This window comes from Dipodomys ordii, unplaced genomic scaffold, assembly GCF_000151885.1.
Source record: "Dipodomys ordii isolate 6190 unplaced genomic scaffold, Dord_2.0 Scaffold8, whole genome shotgun sequence".
Taxonomy (NCBI): domain Eukaryota; kingdom Metazoa; phylum Chordata; class Mammalia; order Rodentia; family Heteromyidae; genus Dipodomys; species Dipodomys ordii.
Window position 1 is genome coordinate 3,421,960 of NW_012267224.1, and position 5,834 is coordinate 3,427,793.

Below are 5,834 nucleotides of genomic sequence, written 5' to 3' on the forward strand. Positions count from 1 at the left end.
CGGGCGGCACCGCGGGCGTGCTGTAGGGCGGCCCTGCCCAGGCCCCTTCTCCCCGATGAGATTAGGCAAACGTGTGAGTAACCAAGCCCTGTCAGCTGCCAAGGGCGTGAGAAATCCCCAGAGGAGGTGGAGAGGAGGGTAGAGAAAGCGGGTTTACAGAGGGATGGAAGGTGAGGGTGTGTCTGTGGACTACCTACTAGTGCACCCTGCGTGCGCAGCAGCTCCGTGCAACCGCCCCCCCCCGTTCCCACTTTACAGATGAGGAGACTGAGGCCTTGGGCATGAAGTGCTGCCCACTGCAGTCAGGAAGCGGCTACACGAGGGCCTCATCCCTTCACCTTGGTGGGGAATGGACTTCCTGCCCTCTACTTGTTTATGTTAATTAAGGGGATGTAGGTTGTGATTGGTAGCTAGCCTAGGGATCTCAAGTTCCCTACCAGCCTGGAGTACAGGTGAGCCCCTATCTCAAAAATAAGTACACACTCCAGTGTGGTGGCTCACACCTTTCATGGTGGTTCAAAGCCAACACAGGCAGGAAAATCTGTGAGACTCTCATCTTTGATTAACCACCAAAAAAAACAGAAGTGGAGCTGTGGCTCAAGTGGTACGGTGCTAGCTTTGAGAGAAAAAAAGAAGCTCAGGGACACTACCTAGTCCCTGAGTTCAAGCCTCAAGACCAGCAGAACACACATACACACACAAACACACACACACACACACACAGATTAAAAAATAAACCAAAAGGAACTCACATTGCCAAGATTAAACACCTTCTTAATTATCCCAGATCTCCTTGAGGACTTTAAGCCAATTTTCTTCATTGTAGGTCCACAAGGAGCCCACAGGGACTCAACCTCTCCTTCTAGAAGCCTCTCCAGGTCCCTGCCCCCTTGACCTTCCGGGAGAGTGACCCCAACCACATTGACTTGTGAATGGCCAAAACCTTGTGTGCGTCTCGGCATTTACTGTATTGGAATTAAAACAGAAGATTTAAGACTATGCTTTAAAAAACAACAATAAACCCATTACATATTCACAGAAACCATTTTATGTGAAGTAACTATACTTCCCAGAGAGAAACATAGAAAAATGGCTTTGCTTTACATTTTTGCAAATGGAAGCCAGCCAGATTCTTTATCTGTGTTCATTCTGCCGAGATTGATTAATCTAGATAAGGCATACAGATAGTCTAGGTACCAAATGGTAAAAGATAGGTAACTCCCTAATCTAAACAAAATGGAGGTAGTAAAAATATTTTTTCTTACTGTGTGCTAGTGATTCACGCCTGTAATCCTAGCTATATAGGAGGCTAGAATCTGAGGATCAAGGTTTGAAGCTTGCTGGGGCAGCAAAGTCCATTAGACACTTATCTCCAATTAACTACCAAAAAGCTAGAAGAGGCGGTACAGCTCAAGTGGTAGAGTGAAAACCTTGAGCATAAAAAACAAGAGAGAGCACGAGGCCATGAGTTCAAGCCCTAGTACTAGCACAAAACCAACAAAAAGTCTTTTATGCTTATGCCAATTTATATCCCAACAGTAATAATGTAAAAAGAAAGTGAATATGCATAATCTCATCTACCCAAGGTCAGTCATTGCCAGTGCTTGTGCATATAGAACAGGCCATAGACTGGGCCTGTGATGGACGCAATGTTCCATCGTTCACTCAGTGGCATAAGGGAACTTGTGGATGGGGTGGAGGTTCAGAATCTTGATGTGGGGAAGATGTAGAAGACATTTTCCCAGCTGTGGGCAGAGGGCAGGGTGAGGAAAGAAGATGTAACAGGCAGCTCGGGAAGCTGGACTGCTTCCGGAGCAAGTTTGGGGATTCCTCCCAAAAGGAATTCTTTTCTTTGGGCTGGGAAGAAGCTTTGTCATCACAGGTCTCAGAGGACTGCTGACCTCTAGGACTCTCAGATAATACATTTGACTCTTTACGTTGTGAGTGTTTGTGTATTTGAAACCACCAGGCTTGTGGTGATTTGGGACAGCATCAGTAAGGAGATAGTACACTGCCCTGCGGTCACCTTCGTCTACATCAGGAGGTGGACGGCCCAGGAGATCACCCACCCCGTGCTGACACTCCTTCGCCTTCTAGATTCCTTTGGCGATACTCAAGACTCAAGAATTCATGATGCAAGCCCACTCTACCAATCTGTGTGGCCTCATTCTCTGGGCTGATCTCATGAGGACAAGCCATGTTGCTAGTGTGTACAACCCTAGTCTTTTTTTTTTTTTTTTGTCGGTCGCGGGGCTTGAACTCTGAGCCTGGGCTCTTCAGTTCAATGGGGGCACTCTACTACTTGAGCCACAGCACCACTTCCGGTTTTCTGGTGGTTAATTGGAGATAAGAGTCTCCCGGACTTTCCTTGCTCAGGCTGGCTTTGAACCTTGATCCTCAGATCTCAGCCTCCTGAGTAGCTAGGATTATAGGTGTGAGCCACTGGCACCTGGCTACAAGCTACTCTTGAGGGTACCTGCTGATGGAATCTGAATGGGTGTGAGCAGGACTTGAGTGTGAGAGCTGGGGTGTCTTCACACATGCACATCAGACTCCACATGGTGTGGGGCATTGAGGGAAGAAGAGAGCGACAAGGCAAAGCCGCGTACTGGGATTCAGAACCAATATTCCTCACGTGCTTTGGCTCCTCAGTTTAGAACTCTGCAGAATCCAAGAATCTCATGTTTTATGGCCATCCCTAAAAGCATTTGAAAAGTATATTTGTTCAGGGAAGAGAGAACATATTTTATAACAGGTTGTAAATGTTTCAACATAGAGGACTTACAACTCTGTTTGTATTGAGATCAGCCTGGCATGTACTTGACACTATTTTTTCCCTTCACGCATGCGTATGAACACATTATTATCTTTACATTTCGGTCTAACTATATCATCATGTACAACTATTTGCTCAAGCAAAGCCATGAGCTGTGAGGGAAGGAGGTCAGGACAACCGCCTTCTAGAACAGGCCTCTCTGGGACATTGGGAGTTAAAGGCATTTCAAAAACAGTAGCTGATTATCTTCCACATGCAATTCCCATGTGAGAGATGCTCTCATATCGGCAGGAAAAATGGCGTTCTCATCACCCAGGATAGGATACAAGGGGGCCGAGGGAAATCTGTACATACCAACCTTGTTTAACTGAACTTTGTTCCCTGCTTACTTCTCCACCCAACTAACTACGCCAGCCCAATCCCCTTAGCCTTGTCACATTTTTCTACTTGTCACAATTAACTATGGTTGCACAATTCATTCTAGGTACATGTTCGTCATTTCCCCTGAAGATTCTCATGCCACACAAAATACGCTTTAACTAAATCCGTCAATCTCTCCAGTATCATCTTATTTCTCAGGCTCAACCAGAAAACTCCAAGAAAGTAGCAGTCATTTTTTTTTCCTTTCTGCCATGAGACATTTAGATGATTTCAAACCAATTCTCTGTAGCACTTTCAGGTTATTTTAGTTACAATAATAATCTCTGTATTGGACATTTAGGTAAGTCCATCTTTTTTCTTACATTATTTTTTTATCTTTTCAGTTCACACCAAACAACTGGCAATAAGCTAAAAGCAACCAAAGAATAAACAGCAATGCAGGACAATCCTGTTTCTTCAAGCCTGAAAAATTCTAAAATGTGCTAAGATGCTCAAAGTCTGTTTTCAGAGAATCTTGATGATATAGTACAAGTGATTGGTATGTGGTAGAATAAACAAGACCTAGAACTTAGTGACTTTCACAAATCCTTGCCTTAGCCTGGTAGCTTTGTTTTTCCAAATGATTTGCTTTGGCCCGAACCCTTGAGCCAGGGTAAACAGCAACCACTGATAACACTGCAAACTCTCTTCCTTAAGGTCTGTTGCTGTTGATCAAACCAACTTGTGTAGTGAACCCGGATACCAGGAATCAGGAGAAGGAAACTGAACCTTATAGAGTTGCTCTTTACACTACTTTCTTCTTTCATCCTTTCAACAGTGTTGATGCCCTAAACATGTGCATAGTGGAGGGAGGAAGGGACTAGCCCAAGGCCACATGGTTAGTAATGGATTAGAATGCCAACCAAGGGCTGTCTGGCTCCCAAATCCGTGTCCTAACAAGTATGCTATGTGCTCAAACACAAAGCCTGACACTTAATTAGTAGGACCTCAGTGAATGGTTTCTAAGGGATATAGGCCTTCAGAGTTTTCCACAGTCACACACAGCATGGTAGCAGCAAGCTTGGGAATAGAAAGAGGAATTCTGACTTTAACCCATGGAGCTGAGGTCATGAAGAACATTGAACATTGAACCAAAGAACAAAGGGATACAACTGCATCCAAATCCAGCCACTCAAAAATAGTTTGTTGAAGGTAATGACTTTAGGTCACTAAATGTTGAAACAAAGCCATAGCAACCACTGGATTCTGGATTCTAATGGGGGAAACCCTGGTGACAAACGGATCGGCTTGACACCAAAGCAATAGAGAATAGAATAAAACATTGGTAGGACTAGAGCATGTCTGTTGCAGGGCTGGGCTGCAGACTCTCTTCAGATGAGCAGCCATGTGGTTTTTTGGTTTCATACAACCTACCTGCTGGAGCTGTTCTGCTGCTATGTAAGTCTTGGTGGCCTTTGCTTGATTGTAGCAGTGTGACTGATAACGCTTGTTTTAGATAAAATGCAGTGACATATTGCCACCCACAACCCACTAACTTGACAACACTAGCCGTTCAGCGCAGGTTAAGAAATCGTGCTTTCGTTTTCTGATAGGTCGTGCTTAGATCCGGGACCGTTGTTTCTGAGCTATACATCTTGGACCATCTCTCTCCCTTCAGCTTCGCTTGTCCCATCTGTAAATGAGGAAAGTAAAGCATTTGTAAAATGGCATGACACTTAAGTATGCTAGTAAAAGTAGCACTACAACTTTTCAACAAGCTAGGGAAAAAAATTAAGATTCACACCCCTCAGATCATCAAGGCAGATGATATTCTTTGCACACGTTCTGTTGACTGATGAATGCGTGCTTTGGACATTCACTGTAAACACAAATATCCTTGTTTATATAGCCAGGTTGACATCCTGTTGTATCTCTTTTGAATTCATTTCACATAAGAAAATAGGATTATGTGTAATCTATTTTCAAATGCCATTCCAAATGGGACCAAATTAAACAGGTTAGGTCTTTATGTTCTGTGCTGAATTTTCGTCCTGTGCTAGGTTATCTTACTTTAAGGAAGCTGTGGAGTTTTGTGCAAACTTCACTACAGAATCAGGGCACATAGGAAACTTTACTCTGTTGACTCTTTTAGGATTGATCAACCTGTTAGTGACGGAGCTTTCTGCCCTGGCTCTTACTTTGATGCTGCTAATCCCAATGAGGTAGAAATTTCAAGAGTCCAATGACTGAGATTATTCAGAGGCCTTTCCTCCATTGTAGATCCACTATTTAGGTTTGGTGGGACCACTGGACCAAGAGATGTGGGCCTTTGTTTTTAACCATTACCTATGGGCACATTGGTTGTTCCCTATCTTTGGATAGTGTGAACAACATCCCACTGAATATCCTTACACATACTCTGGTTGTACAACTACAATGAAGCATAAATCTCTGAAAGGAATTGTGTTGTTCAATTTTGAGAACTACTAACAGATTCTTCTTAAAATGGACTGTCCTACTTTGTATTTTCCCCGACTGTGTGTCTTCTGATCTCCACTCATCCTGCTCTGAAGTCCTACAGATCTTTTTGTTTTAATCCATGGTAGCTCATTAATTAACTAAGAGAGCCATGCTCAAAGTACTGTTGTTTGGCCTCTAGGCTCTCAGATCATCCTTCTTCCCCAGGGACCCCTCCCCT

General features: G+C 43.9%; 1 long non-coding RNA gene across 1 annotated transcript in view; it reads left to right on the plus strand.

The window, feature by feature from the left end:
* Window positions 1-3,707, plus strand: part of LOC105980267 — an 8,187-nt gene extending 4,480 nt beyond the window's left edge. Inside the window, exons 2-3 of the long non-coding RNA XR_001174728.1 lie at window positions 2,098-2,206; window positions 3,541-3,707. This is a non-coding gene — a long non-coding RNA (uncharacterized LOC105980267). The remainder of the gene's footprint in view (window positions 1-2,097; window positions 2,207-3,540) is intronic.
* Window positions 3,708-5,834: the final 2,127 nt, after the last annotated feature.